The sequence below is a fragment of the Lepidochelys olivacea genome (genome assembly GCF_965140295.1).
Source record: "Lepidochelys olivacea isolate rLepOli2 genome assembly, chromosome: 1".
Classification (NCBI taxonomy): domain Eukaryota; kingdom Metazoa; phylum Chordata; order Testudines; family Cheloniidae; genus Lepidochelys; species Lepidochelys olivacea.
Window position 1 is genome coordinate 274,584,086 of NC_140411.1, and position 17,002 is coordinate 274,601,087.

The following is a 17,002-nucleotide window of genomic DNA, read 5'->3' on the forward strand; positions in this document are numbered from 1 at the left end:
CCTTCCTGGGCACTCCCAACAAAGATCCTGCTGAGATTATTAGAGCAGCTATCCTGTACTCCCCCTAAATGCTCAATGGAAGCAAGGACTTGAAGACAGAAGTAGGGAAGACCTCACTGTAGGCAATAGGAGCTTAAAAACTCTATACCACAAACAATCTGCTTCAGTACTAGCCTTTTGTCACTGGTGCTCTAGCCATCTACTCTGTCACTTCAATTGCAATTGTACATTTGTAAATCAAGATGACATGTGAGAATGACGCAAAGTCAGAGGAAGGCGGGAGACTACTATATCAATGACTGACTAGCTCACTAGACAAACAAAATTAAAATCCTAACAAAGCATCAGTAGAATGGAACAACAATAGGTTCCTCCACAATCTTCTGGAACCTCTCTGGTCCCTTTAATCTAAGGGCATATCATCAAAACAATTCTTCATCCTGACAAGACAGGCATGAGTTAACCTCAGAGGTCAACAATTTGTCCATGTCATTGGTATAACTGCCCATGTTACGGTTCTCCAGTGTCAACTTAAAATAGTAGACCCAGAGCATAACTGGCTGTAATCAGTTGCGCCTCTAACCACTTAAAATCCCATGGCAGTCACGGTAGCCAGGAAATCCTGAGCTAATTCATCTATGTCAGTGTTTCCCAAACTTCGGATGCCACTTGGGAAACACCCTGGCGGGCTGGGCCGGTTTGTCTACCTGCTGTGTCTGTCGCTGTGCCCGGCCAATGGGGGCTGCTGGAAGCGGCGGACAGTACATCCCTCGGCCCATGCCGCTTCCCGCAGCCCCCATTGGCTAGGCACAGCGAACCGCGGCCAGTGGGAGCCGCGATCGGCCGAACCTGCAGACGCGGCAGGTAAACAAACTGGCCCGGCCTGCCAGGGGCTTTCCCTGAACAAGCTGCATCGCAAGTTTGGGAAACACTGATCTATGTGTATGCTACAAATAACAGAGCGTATCAGCTTTAATGCCTACAGTGGCACAGCAAGAAGATACCTTGTTCAGTTCATGCAGGGACTCTGGTGCAATGCAGGGATGGGTACATTGGAATTTATATTAACTTTACTCTTGGCTTCACATACTAGGCAGATGCAGTGTATCAGATCTAATTTTGGGATAGGAGGCCTTCAACATTGTAAAATCAGATGTGACCAGCAATATGAGCCACCTACTCATCAAATCCCTGTAGGTTCATGCTGTGCTGAGCGCCACACTGGAGAATAACTGCAATAGTTCTAATGCGTTATATAAATTACATGGCATTATTCCTGTTTCCAGACTGGATGAGTAACTCATACCCAGGATGGGCTTGAAGAAGTCATCTGGTTATAAGGGAGAGGCAGTAGTTAGGGATGGACAGCAAAATTAGGGAATTTTAGAAAAGTGTCAACTCTTTCTGGGTGACCCAAGCCTTGCCCAAAAGCCTCATTCATGGACAAGTTATACTACAAAGAGATGAACTGGATGGATGCCAACCAGTTGGTTTGATTCTCTTTTCACATTCTCACCCAGTAATTATATGTGTGATCCCAGCTGCAAAAGGTGCTTTTATAACCTACTCCAAGCTTGTTTAACTTTCTCTGTCAGGGCTCTGGTGAGAGAACTCTCTCCCCCTTCTTTATCTCATCACAGATGAATTATAGCATGGGCACTGGATTTAAATTGTCATTTGGTGGTTTGAACAAAAGTAATAGTGTTGATGTAATATAAGTAATCTAAGTAATATACTTAACTTCTGTAAGGCATTTGACAGAGTAAGACACGATATTTTGATTAAGAAACTAGAATGAGGCAAAATCAACATATCATGTTAAATTAATTAAAACTGGCTAATAAATAGGTCTCAATGTACTTGTAAATGGGGAATCATCAACAAGCAGATGTGTTTCCAGTGGGATTCTGCAGGGAATGGGTCGTGGCCCTGCACTACTTAATTTTTTCATCAATGACCCCCGAAGAAAATAAAATCTTTACTGATCAAGTTTTCAGATGACAAAAGGAGTGGGGGAGTGGTAAATAATGAAGACGATAGGTCACTGATACAGAACAATCTGCATCACTTGGTAAGCTGGGCACAATCAAACATGCATTTCAATGTGGCCAAATGTAAGGTCATTCATCTAGGAACAAAGAATATAGGCCATACTTACAGGATGGGGGGAACTGTATCCTGGGAAGCGGTGACTCTGAGAAGGACTTGGGGTCATGGTGGGTCATCCACTGAATATGAGCTCCCAGTGCAATGCTGTGGCCAAAAGGGCAAAAATGCGATCCACTGATGTGTGACTAGCAGAATATTAAGTAGGAGTAGGAAGATTATATTACTTTAGTCTTTGGCACTGCTGAAACTACCGCTGGAATACTGTGTCCAGACTCTGAAAAGGAAGTTGAAAAATTAGAGAGGGCTCCGAGAAGGGCCAAGAGAATGATCAAGTATTGGAAAACATGACTTACAGTGAAGCCACAAATTTTAACAGTGAGGATAATTAACCATTGGAATAATTTACCAAGGGCTGAGGTGGATTCCCTCTCACTGGCAATTTTAAAATCAAGACTGGATGTCTTTTTTTTTTTTTGAAGGGTATGCTCTAGTTCAGCCACAGCTATAGGATTTGGGGCAGGTATTAATTCAGTAAAGTCCTATGTCCTGTGTTATATAGGTTATCAAACTAGATGATCACAGTGGTCTTGTATGGCTTTAAAAATATGATTTTTTGCTGACACAAAGTAATTGTACATGTGTACATGATCCTACCTGCAAGGGATATGATCAGATTTTTGTCTGCTTCAGTAACTGTTTCTGTGCTAGAACTCTGTTGTGGGAATTTGTGACTCCTCTCCTCCAGCTATGGTGTTAAGCACTGCCTTATCCTATATAAGATACAGGACTTTCCATGCAGATACATGAACATGCAAACTTAAAATTCACTTTCCATGAGCACTCATGTGAGCGAATATCAATGGGCCTAATGCGCACAGAAAACAAAGAGTGTGTGAGTAAAGCCAAAGCTATTTCATTTTCATTGACTAGTCACAGAAATGCACCTTGTAGGAATCTCAGAGCTTGTATATTCGCTAACAAGGAATTGCTTCACAGAGTGCATATGCCCTCTAGTGGTTTGACTTCAAAATCAGTTCCACCAAAAACAGCCCTTAGAAAAAAACGAGGAGTCCTTGTCGCACATTAGAGACAAACACATTTATTTGGACATAAGCTTTCGTGGGCTAGAACCCAATTCATCAGATGCATGGAGTGGAAAATACAGGAGCAGGTATAAAATACATGAACAGATGGGAGTTGCCTTACCAAGTGTGAGGTCAGTCTAATGGGACAATTCAATTACCAATAGGATACCAAGGGAGGAAAAATAACTTTTGTAGTTGTAATGAGAGTGGCCCATTTCAAACAGTTGACAAGAAAGTGAGAGTAACAGTCGGGGGAAATTAGGTTTAGGTTTTGTAATGACCCAACCAGTCCCAGTCCTTATTCAGACTAACACGGCTACCACTCTGAAACCAGTCCTTAGAAAAGTATTCCTCTGACTGAAACTGAGAAGTAATTGGTTCAAGGGTGCTTATTATGCAGACAGATCTTCAAACGCCAGGATGCTTTTAGGAACATAAGTGGATGTTGCTGTATTTGGCACCACTCTTCAGGATGGCACCCACTGAAGTTCCTTTGGAAATACTCACTGTTTGATGCTGTCATATCATTGGACCAGCACTCCCTCTGCAAAGTATTGGAGCCTAGTGAGTACAGCAAAAGGGACTGAATGGGTCTTTTGTATTGAAACTGCTTTCATAGATTCCCTCCCACACTGCCTCACATAATCTTTGTTGTTAATTTAATGACCAGCTCCTCAGCTGCCTTTAGGAGCTACTGTAATACAAATAAGAAGGGTGTAAGTCTGAGCAGCTCCACTGACTTCAAAGAAACTACATGAATTTATGCCAGCTGAGAATCTGGATTTAGGTTTATTATATAGTCAGCAATACATTAACTTCTTTACCTGAATCTTCCATAATGTGACACCTCAGATGCTGAGGAGTTCCCTGTTAGCCTCAAAGGATTTATTCTTGTTAAGGACTCAATTATACTAATTTATACTAACTACATCTTACCCTTATCTTTTCCCACTGCACTGTGGAATTTCAGGGACTGCCTTTAGGTAAGGCCTAAAAAACCTGTGCGTTGCTACCTTATTCTGCAGAGTGTAGAAGCTCCTTAGGTGGATTCAGTGGGGGCTTCTAAGATCCACAGGCACGTAGCTGTACCAGACATCTCTGATCCTTATACACTGCTCTGCTGAATTTAAATGGGTCAAAACATCTTGATGCTGCCACACAAGCTATTTTTAAAGTTAATACAGCTCAGAGCTGGATTAATGACTGCACATCCCCTTAACTGTGCATAAGCTCCCGATGGTCTAGCAGGAAATCGTACCTTCAGCAAGCACACGTGAGGAGCATCTTTGTGTGCCACTGCTCCTGACCACCTGTTCAGATGGCCTAGTGCCCTCTCACAAGCTGGTCAGTGGTCCTTGGGTGTACATGTCAAGCAACCATATGTTGAGATACATATATATGGCATAATTCTCTGAATGCCATCTCTTTCGCAGGTCTTCCCTGTGTGACAGCACTGAAGCACTGGTAGCACATACCCATTTCTTCTTAATGCCTGTTGACACTTGTACATTAGTCAGAGTATATCTGAGCAGTCAAAGACAAGACATGGAGTTCCTGGCAGGCACTTCTGGCTGCCAACAAGGCATGTTCTATGCATCCGGAATACCACATGAATAGGAGATTTATTGTTTATTCTTAATTTGCTGTTTGAATTTCACAAGCCTGACGGTGCTTTACAGAACTACAAACAATCTATATAGTTAGTGGTGGATTCTGGCTGCTTTTGAATAGATGCCCACAGTTGGAAAGAGGGTATAGTAAGAACTTATTCTCTACTTCCCATACATGTGCACCTGCAAAGAGGCAGCAAGAATTCTGGTGCCTACCTTCCCTGAGTGAGGGACTCCTAGCCCTACCAGAATTGCTACACACTTCAAAAGAAGTGTGACTGGAATGGGCATGAGTTTATCCCACTACTTCACAGCCTTAAAAAGAACACAGCAATTGCCACATTTGCATGCATACCTATAATGCCCAAAGAATCATCCTTCCTGCCTCCGTAGGCAGAGTGCTTGAAGGAGCTGCTGCTGTTGTTGTCCTTCTGTATCTTCCCTCCCTAAAATAGCCATGGCTGGTAATGCCACTACCCAGTCCCTAATGATTACCTCACTTTATTACCAGTGACATGGAGCCATTCTGGGATGGAACATGGCAGCAGTGCTATGTGAAAAGAACATGTTCTTCAGTTGAAGTTACAGGGTGTGTTCGGTAGGCACAATGTAATTGCCTACATTATTTATTTATTTCCATTTATAAATGGAAGCCCCCATCCCAAGCTTGGGCCACTGTTCCACAACGTCAGAAAATTCAAAAATCACAGAAGGTACAGCTGCTCAGTTAGCTCTTATAAACATCCAAATGGCAAAATGACCATAAGGATAACAAAAGCTCCTCCTCGTAACTACCTACCCTGCAAGTAACCAAGAGAAAAGCAAAGCTTTCCAGTATGTCCAGAAGGCTAGCAGCTCCGGGCTGTGAGGCCAAAGGGAGGAAGCAAATGCCAGAGGACCAAGACAGTCTCCCTGACCCTAAAGCATTTAGGACTTTAAACCACCATCCTGAATTCTACCAAGAAATTGCAGCCAGTGTGACTCATGAGGCCCTGGTTTTGTGTCATGTCTCAAGTTAAACCTTGACCTGGATACCAGAGTTAATAAGTTTCTCTTGCAGCACCCTAGATTTTCCTGTGAAGTCTCCCATCCAAGTACTGACCCAGTCCAGTGCTATAAAGTTAGTGAGATTTAACAAAAAACAAACGCTCCAGATGGCATGCATGCAGCCTATAGGACTTTTTAAAGAGACAGTGTTCAGCTCAAATTTGTTTCCAAATTTTACTTATAAAAGTGTCCATGATCAGTGAATCTCTTTACACGTTGATAGCGTATAACTCTAGCAGACTGAAACTCTCAGCAGCCATAAACTATACCTTCTTTGGAACAGAATGCTGATCTGGTCTAGGAAGAAACATCTTTTCCTTTAAAGATGATCTGATGTGAAAGTATTACAGTCTACCTTATCATGTGTCACTATTACAATACCCTTCGAGTACACCCAGCTGAAAGCACTAATGTGCTCCCATTAAAGTCAACAGAAGGAGGAACAGGCCTGAAGTCAATAAAATACCCTCAGGTTGGGTCACCTTGCATATAAAGTATGGCCATGGTGCTGACTTTATGTTCAGTGTCAGTCACAGGGCGGGGTAATTGCAAAATCCTGCAACCTGTAGCTAACATATAGTAGTGTGATAAATGAGTGAGGCATTTCACAATCCTCTAAGCATTATATTTTAACAGCATAATGGTAAAATGTTTTGCAGTATAGATGTTCATGAGACTTTTACACACAATATTGGTAATTAGTCATGCCTTACATTACCCAGCCTAGCAATTTGAGGTAGTTAAATGGTAAGGAAATGTGTTCTTACAGACAATGTAAAATGGGTTGCAACCAGTTTGGCTGTGAGAACAGCTATTTATCCTGCTTTATATAGGCTTTCAAAGCAATAACAATGTGGAAAATGACCACTAAAATTACAGACTGGCAAGCAACACTGATGAACGTCTGTATTAGTGTGGGACAAAATTACTAGCCTCTTGCATACAGTTATATATTGTGTCTCCTCAGCTAAATCATTATAAACATTCAATGGGACTTTTCAGCTTTCAAATATGTTTATTGTAGGCACCCAGAGAAATAGGGTCTTCAGTAGGGCTGGGTGGATGGGCCATCAAAAGAATTTGACTCAAATTTGGAACAGGTTTGTATCAGAATAAGTCTGAATACTGCAGGTTCAAGTCCTTAATACCATTGCCCCATAAATCCAACTCAGAAGTTTTACTCTCTGGGAGCCCATTCCTGTTGTATGAGTTGCAGTGGGAGGCTGGTTGCATTGAGAAGTGGCGAGCCAAGAAGAGATCTGAACTCTGACAGCCCCTCCTTGGACTGCAGAAAATGAGGGCAAGTTGTTTGTGCATGCAGTCAGTCCTCTCTTGCCAGTTATATGCTATTTCCAATACATGTATTCTCATGATTACAATTATTCCATAATGTATTTGATCATATTTTAGCTAAATCTCAAACCTGCGTCCAAACACAGAAGTCTTCGGGTTCATCCAACTCAAGGGAATTTAGGAGTTTTCTCCGTCAACTCTTCTTTCTGGGTTGTTCTTTTCAGCCATGAGTGGAGCTCAGCTGTACCTGATGATCTTGGGGCTTGTAGAATTTCCTTAAAAATATAGGCTTGGTGGTCATCCGAGGAGAGAGGCTAGTTGTAAAGGTAAATGGAACCTGTAGTGTAATTTTTTCTGTTAGATTTTTCTTCTTGACAGCTGCACTGAAAAAATCCCTGGATGCAAATACTGGATATAATGTTCCTGGTTACAACGTTCCTGAAACGTTCCTTTTGAGTTTGTACTACTTATAATTGACTCTGGACTGCCATCTGTTGGTTGCAGTTAAACTTAAAAATAGTCACTTAACTTGAATCTGCTTTTTTAAAAATATTGCACAAGATAAAAAAAACACACTGGGTCACTTTCTGCTATTCCCTTCACAGGGCCACTTCATTGATTTCAATGGACTTACGCTGGTATGAATGACATTAGATTTTGGTCCAATCTTCAGATTTGCTGTAGCATCATTTTTATGAATGTCTTAGCTAGAGTCACGTAGATCTAGAAAAAGTATGGGCTACTGAAAATATCAATTTAGCCACTACTTTACTGTCAAGCTGAGATTTTCAAAGAAGCATATTATAGATTTCATTGAGAATTATGTGCCTAAATACATTTGTGAATCCTACTCTTAGGTATCCAGCTTCCATTGTCTCCTTTGTAAATCCCATCCTAAATTGTTTCATAAGCCAAAACTGTCTCTACACTCTGCCAGAATTTAGTGAGGGACTGTCATTTTATATTCAGAGAAGATTTCTCACGCTAGGGATGGCTTCACAGGACACCAGGAACAATAAGCTGAGCACACGAGAAGACAGTGCTTCTAAGCCTCCATCCCATTCAAACAAGAGGCAATCATGCAAGCACTAGGAGCAGTCAAGGCCACCATCTGTGACTCTGACCCCTTCCCTTCCTGGCTGGTAGGCAAAATCTGGGACTCCTATTAACAGAGATTGGAAAAGGGGGAGGGGGACATCTTCTGTCTCCCACGCTAATATATACAGTAGTCCAATCATTACTAAAGCGATCTGTCAATGTTAGTGACCTTGTAAACTACTACCCACAGTCTAACCTCCCTATCCTAAACAAACTAATCAAGAATGGCAAAAGTCTCCCAAGTCAGCTGCCAGTAACCTTTGTTCAGGCCAGCACATGGTGAAGAGACTGCACTAGTTCTGTAGGCTGACGTATTCTTGTCCAGCCCACTGATTAGGGAAGTAGACCTTTGCTCATCTTGGACAGCTCTGCAGCATTCGACACTTTATTCTAAAGGGTATGCAAAGGTGAACAGAAATGCTCTGAAATGGCTCAGTTCCTTCCTCTCAGATTACACCTAGATGGACAACTGCTCTGTCACGCTCCTCCAGAGCCCTCAGCTGTGGAGCACCCCGGGGCCAAACCTTATCCCTTATCTTATTCAACATCTGTGTGAAGTCACTGGAAGATGGAGTCACATTATTGTGGTCACCTACTGCACCAAACTCGTAGGATGCCAGTAGCATGCCAGGTGTACTGCAGCTTGGAGGCAAGCACTCTAGGTCCTTCAGCAGCTAGGTTTGTAGGTCCTAGTCCACCTGGTGGATCTCAATAAACATTCAGACAGACACTTGGCTAAGGAAAAGGGTATTTTACTAGGGCTGTCAGGAAAGGGAAAGGTTACAGATACCCTAGATACCGAGGCTTAAACAGCTACAGTTCAAAGTGAGCAATAGCGGTTCTTGTTTGGGTCCCTGGGGCCGTCCAATAGACAGTCAGGGCTCTTCAGGCCTAGTGCCTGGGGTGCCCTCTCCAGTCCAGTCTCTTTTGCAGCAGATGGGTGCTATCATGTTTCCAAGCTCAGTCTCTCTCTCATTGGCCCCTCCGCGCTGGCTCCCTGCCCAGCCACTGCCACGCCCTCATATGTCCCACACAGACCTGCACCCAGCTGTAGTGTCCAGCTGTCACAGCCTGTTCCACACATGGCTTCTGCATATAGTTTCTGGGCTTCCCTCCAGCTCCCTGCTGCTATGTGGCTCCCACTCCCAAACAGAACCTGGACATTGCTGAGCTCAGGACCATTCGCCTTGCCTGGCCAGAGGAAGAGGCTATTGGGAGTTGCAGTCACCTGCTTTGCAGATCCATCACAATAGGCTGAAATACAGCAGCATGCAGACAAGAGCCAGCTTTACATCACCTTTACTTCCAATGGAAAAAAAACAAGTTCTCCCAGCTCTTACAGCACTTGGCTGAGATCAGCACCGGGATGAAAAGCATCTGGCTGAAGCTGAACACAAACAAAACGGAGGTGACACTGGTAGAAACAAGAGTAAAGCATTTCAAGGTACTCAATTCCTCCATCACATTTTCTGCTATTGAGGGCATCTGCGCACAAATGCTAAGTCAGTGTGTAGTCCTGTAGGACTCCTCAGTGCTACTGTATGTCCAAATAACCTGCTATGCAAAAACGGTCCATTTCCATCTGCTGCTGCTCAGACGACTGCTCATCTAGCCAGGATGATCCACACACATAAAACCTCCAGGCTCAGTTATTACAGCTCTTGGCTAAAAGTGAAACTCCACTCTGAAAAAAAATCTCCAACTAGTGCAAAATACAGGAGCTTGTCTAAGTAACACCTAGCTCCACTCTCTGCACTAGCTCTCCAGTAAATACACAATCTAATCTATCATTATATTCAAAGTCCTTCTGGGAAAATTACTTGAGCTAGCTAAGACATCACCTCTCCCTCTATGTCCATGAACTCCCACAACAGCAGCGTTTCCTGGAGCCATGAAACTGGTGAGCAATATGGGAAGACTCATGGGTCCAGGAGACATAAGTCTTATCAATAAACCTACACTACACAACTGACCGCTACACTCAATGGTTAAGAACCAAATGCAAATCTCATTGCATCAAGCTAGCTTTCCTGCAGTAAATCTCTCTCTCCCCCACACTCCAAGTCTCTACCCCATGGGAAGAGAGGGAAAGGAAAATAAATGGTTTTGTTACTTATGGTGATGAGGGTCATATGGCCCTAGATATGTACATTAGATACCTTTTATTCCAAGAGCAAGTGGACTTAAAATCAGTGTTTGGATTTCTTAACTAGTGTCTATTCTTGATACCCTTAATGAATTTCACCAGTACACTTGCCAACTTGGAATACCCAAAACATGTGTCTGAACATTGCAGGGCTTGATCTTGGGCAGCGAGAACTTGATCGATTTAGATTATGATTGGGTCTGCTGACAGTGAATTACTCATATGGCTGGGCTCTGAGGCTTAATGATTAGATGTATTTATGTATTAGCATCAGCAGATTTCCTTGAACTATCCTGTTGAGTTCATCACTCTAGATAACCAGGGCTTGGTGAAATGTGGGCAGAAACAAAATCTGACCTCTGATCATTGGTTTAATTCTCTGCAGCTTCTGGAAATTAATTTGGTTGTGTTCAAAATGCCAGTTGTACTGTGACACTAGGAAAGAAATAAAATCAAATGGTTCTAAACTCCCTTATCTAAAATTAAACCAATTTCTCACCAGGGACTGCAAAAAAACCCCTAAAACAACAACAAAAAAACCCCCATGCAGTGATGTCTCGTTGGGCAGTGATCATGCACTGATTTTAATAATATGCACTCATTGAATATTAAACAATCCTCAAAAGACGCCAAAGCTGCTGCTTAGAACCAGCACAACATGTCGTGCAAAGTGCCATGACTTGGAAAAAAATAATAATTAGAAACTGACTGTGCACTCTGCTATCTATCAGATGAAGCGCTGTCTTCAAGCGTTTAAAAATCCTGATAAATGAGAATGAAAAAACAGTTTTTCATAATACTGACTATATTAAGGTCTGTAAAAGTGGTCAGAGTGTGTAGACATTCCTGCAGCTCCTCAGAGGGCTCAAAAATGAGGAATAATTGCAGCTAACTCCATAGTGCTGTGATTTATTATATGTAGTTGATTTGCCTGTCACTGTAATAAACACAAACCTTTGGTCAGGGGGATAAAGCAGCTGAGAGATCTGGGAAAGGTACAATTCAGCAACTCTTTAAAGGCAGCTCAGTCTTTTGTACTCTAGCATAGATCACAGTGATGATGTGTGTGCATGTAAATTGCAGGAGTGTGAATACAATAGGAAACTTGTTTTCCATTCTGAAATATTCAACATCTACAGAGAAAGAACAGGGAACTATTTTCACTTTATTTACAAGTTAATAAAAAATGGATAATTTTATTGTTAATCAATTTGAACACCTCCCTAAAGTCAGCATCAACAATTCTCTGATTATCTTCTATTCTGTTTGACAAAAATATATTGGTATTTATTTTGAATACAGCTGACGTGTACCAATGAAAACTACTGAAAACATTCTTTAGAGCTCAAAATATAGTGTATTCAAATATACGCACATTTCTATTAGCCACTCACCCTCTTACTGACACATTTGTTTTCTAAAAATATTTTTTTCTTTGAAGTCCATCTAGACACTAAGGTGAAAATTAGAACATGCTGTAGGGGTTAGCCCAAAATTAGTAGTTGGTCTAGATATTCACACCATTTACCTGGTCTTTTGGGCACTGACTACTTGTAATCTCATTACATTATAACAAGTATATTCATGCGCAGGTTGTAAACTGAGATTATTGCTGCTGCTGTGGTTATCAGACCTACACATTCTATTTGCTCGCATTCCTGTCCCCCACCTCATTTGGTTGTTTAATTAATCTGTTATGTCCTTTCTTGAATTAAGCCCCCTGGTCTCTACTACAAATTTATGTCAGTATAACTACATCCCCACTCCCAAGGGACATCGTTATACTGAGCTAATTCCCGGTACACACAGCTCTGTGTTGCTGGGAGGAATCCTGCTGTTGACATAGCTACTGCCTCATGGGGAGGTGGAGTACCTGTGCCGACAGGAGAAGCTCTCCCATCGGTGTAGGTAGCATCTTCACTAAGTGCTACATGTGTAAACTAAGCCCTAAGACTATTAACTCTTTGCAGCACAAACTATTTTTTACTGTATGCCTGTGCAATGTCTAACAATTTTACCTCAAACTTGGCTGGGGCATTACTTTAATACCAATAATGATAACTTAATAATGACTAGGGCTCCATCTTTGTCACCGAGGTTGCGGAAGTCATGGATTCCATCACTCTCTGCGACCTCCATGATTTCTGCAGTGGCCAGTGAGGTCAAGGGCCAGCTGCTCAGGTGGCCCCGGGGATAGCCACACCAGCCACTGGGGTGGCCCTGCAGCCAGCCACTGCTCAGGTGGTCCCCAGGGTCAGCCACACTGGCAGCGGTCCCCGGGCAGCTAGAGCGGTCACTGTCGGTGGCCCCCAGCAGTGATCCCCAGGCAGCCAGAGCAGCCGCTGCTCGGCGGCCCCAGGCAGCAGTCCCCCAGGGGCATCTCCTCCGCCAACAGTGCCCCCCCCCACCAGATTTTGTTTGGAGTATTTATAATATAAGTCATGGACAGGTCACAGACCTTGAATTTTTGTTTATTGCCTGTGACTTGTCCATGACTTTTACTAAAACGTAGCCTTAATAATGACTTATTCCCCACAAAGTCTTTGGGTTCAAGGAGGCTTCAGGATGGCATGGATGTAACTACGGCAAAGAACTACTTTTTTCTAACACAGAACAAGGAAATTTATTAGGATATGAAAAAGTTATCCCTAAAAGCTGTCTGTATCTCTCTCTGCTGCCCTGTGAGCATCTATGTAGAACTTGCTTATATTCCTTCTTACCTGGCTTCCTGCTATAGATTTACTGAAATGGGACAGTGTTATATCCTCTTAGGATGATATTACTCTGCTTTTCAGCCATCTCTATATGGATACTCTTCAGAATTCAATTTCTATTTCTGTAAGTCTCCTGCAAAGTTATGCACTTCAAGTATTTTTTATTATTGATTTAAATTTTCATTGTTGCAGGAATGTTGGACAATAGTATGTTAGACAGTAGTAATTTAAGGAGACGTTGAGATTCAAAAAGTAGAGCTTTATAACCATTAACACACACATTGGTAACATCACATGTCAAAATATACAAAATAAATATCCTTAAAAATCAAAGTCCAGTTCACAAGCAGCATTTTTCTTACTTTGTCTGTAAAATTCAATTATTAATGGAAGTATTTTGTTGGTTTGTGTGTATACAGTGAAGTCGACATCTACTCACACTTACCATTAAAAGTCTAATCCTTCCAAGTTTATCTATATTCATCTCCTCACAGCAAAACCTATTTCTACACATTAGGTGGAGCTACAAGACAGGGTTAAAAGAAAAGGAGGACTTGTGGCACCTTAGAGACTAACCAATTTATTTGAGCATAAGCTTTCGTGAGCTACAGCTCACTTCATCGGATATAGCTCACGAAAGCTCATGCTCAAATAAATTGGTTAGTCGCTAAGGTGCCACAAGTACTCCCTTTTCTTTTTGTGAATACAGACTAACACGGCTGTTACTCTGAAAGACAGGGTTAGCTACCTGTTAGGAATAGCACACAATTACCTGATCATTAGAGAGCAGTATTGGGTCCGCCATTTGAAACACTCTTTGATCTATTACAGTTTTTGCTATAGTCACAATGGCAGAAAAAGCAGCATCTTGAAATGATGATTTTTATCAGCAAATTCTTCCTTTAAATGTTTTGATATTTAATATTATTATTTATTCGTATTGCAGTAGTGCCGAAAAGCCACATTGCGCTAGCCATTGTGAAAACATGTATTAAGAGACAGTCCTGTCCCAAAGAATTCAACATGCAAATTTTGACAAGATGCAAGGAATAGCTACAGTGGAGAGGATCTATTTATTGGTTTTTGGTGAAAGCTAGGTTGGACCTTTAAAGTAGTACAGTCTTTTTCCTTCTCTATATTTTTAGGAGTTGGTTAGTCACAAGGAATTTTTTCTGAGATAAAATATTGGTTTTAAAGTTATATCAAAACAGAACAAACTGATTTAGTAATTAAAACACACACAAAAAATCATTCTAAAATGGTTTCTGGTCCATATGGCTTCTGGTTCATATGTAAGAGCTGTTTTTTAGCTGTTTAATAACTGATTGTTTTTATAAAACCCAGATGTTTGGTGACTGGCATCAGTATCTATTTCTCCCACTTAAGCCCTTAAAATATGCAGTCTACCCAGAAGTGAATGTCAACCTAGGCATCTAAATCTCATTAGTGCTTCAATACATTTTGGGGTCAGAGAGGTCCCTGAAAGAAGAGGTGTAAATGAGCAATACTTTGTTATGGCAAATAGAAGTCCTCCTTACACAGATGATATTGTAGCAAAGTAGTTACGCTTTTCCCTTGATCTACTTTGCGATTCACTAGGTCAAAAGCATAGGCTGAACTGACTGAATTTTTAGAATTCTTCTCTTTTAGATCAGCACAAGAGATCAGATAATGCTTTAGCTCAAAGGCCAATGACATTTATAATATGCAGCTCTCTTTCCCCATAACAGCTTTTGCTCTCCCCACTGTATAGCTGGTCAGTGTTTTTTTTTGTGGCCTCAGTGGCATGCCAGCTTTCCTGTAGATGTAAGCCTCACTCTGTGCTAGTCATCTTCTACAGCTTAAAAGGCCATATGCCATAAATTCTCCTGGATTTGGCCTTACAGACTTCCTAATATCTGTTCCTGTACAAACACACACAGTCTGGGATTTACTTATGACAATTACACATGTAAACAGTGCATGTTTTTCTTCCCAAGCAACTAACTGGGAATTCTGCATTTGTACTAGCAGGATATTCAGATTCTGCTTTACAAAGTGTATTTCATGCTTTTCTTTGAATGTTTTCTGGGATGGGGGTTAATTCTTGTTAACCTATTAAGGTATGTGGGTGAGAAAGAGGGTGTCACACCACTCTCACAGTTGTTTCAGTTGGCTACAATCATATTCAAGAGACAGAATCTTGCAGTCCCCATGCACGTAGAACTCCCCTGCCTTTAGTCTGAATTATGACAGCATACAATAGACCGGATCAAAAATTAAGGGGTGAGAGGAGGAAGTGTGGGGAATGTCGTGAACATTTTCCCCATATCACTGAAAGTTTTCCTACCAACTCTACGTGCTGCAAGACTGTCCTCCAAATATTTTATTGTACTTTAAAATGCATTTTAAAATAGATCCACCATATATTTAAAATATCCTGACTTGGCCATTTTAGTAATATTTACACTGTAAAGTATAAAGAAAAGGAGTACTTGTGGCACCTTAGAGACTAACCAATTTATTTGAGCATGAGCTTTCGTGAGCTACAGCTCACTTCATCGGATGCATACCGTGGAAACTGCAGCAGACATTATATACACACAGAGATCATGAAACAATACCTCCTCCCACCCCACTGTCCTGCTGGTAATAGCTTATCTAAAGTGATCATCAAGTTGGGCCATTTCCAGCACAAATCCAGGTTTTCTCACCCTCCACCCCCCCCACACACAAACTCACTCTCCTGCTGGTAATAGCCCATCCAAAGTGACAACTTTCTTCACAGTGTGCATGATAATCAAGGTGGGCCATTTCCTGCACAAATCAAGGTTCCTCCCCCACTCTGAACTCTAGGGTACAGATGTGGGGACCTGCATGAAAAACCTCCTAAGCTTATCTTTACCAGCTTAGGTCAAAACTTCCCCAAGGTACAAAATATTCCACCCTTTGTCCTTGGATTGGCCGCTACCACCACCAAACTAATACTGGTTACTGGGGAAGAACTGTTTGGACGCGTCTTTCCCCCCAAAATACTTCCCAAAACCTTGCACCCCACTTCCTGAACAAGGTTTGGTAAAAAGCCTCACCAATTTGCCCAGGTGACTATAGACCCAGATCCTTGGATCTTAAGAACAATGAACAATCCTCCCAACACTTGCACCCCCCCTTTCCTGGGAAATGTTGGATAAAAAGCCTCACCAATTTGCATAGGTGACCACAGACCCAAACCCTTGGATCTGAGAACAATGAAAAAGCATTCAGTTTTCTTACAAGAAGACTTTTAATAAAAATAGAAGTAAATAGAAATAAAGAAATCCCCCCTGTAAAATCAGGATGGTAGATATCTTACAGGGTAATTAGATTCAAAAACATAGAGAACCCCTCTAGGCAAAACCTTAAGTTACAAAAAAGATACACAGACAGAAATAGTTATTCTATTCAGCACAATTCTTTTCTCAGCCATTTAAAGAAATCATAATCTAACACATACCTAGCTAGATTACTTACTAAAAGTTCTAAGACTCCATTCCTGGTCTATCCCCGGCAGAAAGCAGCATATAGACAGACACACAGACCCTTTGTTTCTCTCCCTCCTCCCAGCTTTTGAAAGTATCTTGTCTCCTCATTGGTCATTTTGGTCAGGTGCCAGCGAGGTTACCTTTAGCTTCTTAACCCTTTACAGGTGAGAGGAGCTTTCCCCTGGCCAGGAGGGATTTCAAAGGGGTTTACCCTTCCCTTTATATTTATGACACGCCCCCCCAAATCTCAGCTAGGGTGAAACACTGGCTGGGATTTCTTCCTGGAGCTCTAGGAAAAACAGAGTTAATAAGACACATGCATCTCTAAATATACTAGCAAGTACATAAAGACTAACAATATTTTCCACATCTCAAGGACGATTTTAACCAGTTGATTCTG

The 17,002-nt window shown here is 41.8% G+C and overlaps 1 protein-coding gene across 2 annotated transcripts in view; it reads right to left on the bottom strand.

The window, feature by feature from the left end:
- The window catches only part of LOC311517189 (uncharacterized protein), a 123,623-nt gene that overhangs the window by 49,510 nt on the left and 57,111 nt on the right, over positions 1-17,002 (bottom strand). Inside the window, exon 3 of one of the 2 annotated variants that reach the window (XR_014710627.1) lies at positions 2,159-2,383. The exons of the other annotated variant lie outside the window; for it this stretch is intronic. The gene's annotated coding sequence lies outside the window, so the exon portion shown is untranslated. The remainder of the gene's footprint in view (positions 1-2,158; positions 2,384-17,002) is intronic. 2 annotated transcript variants of the gene reach the window in all.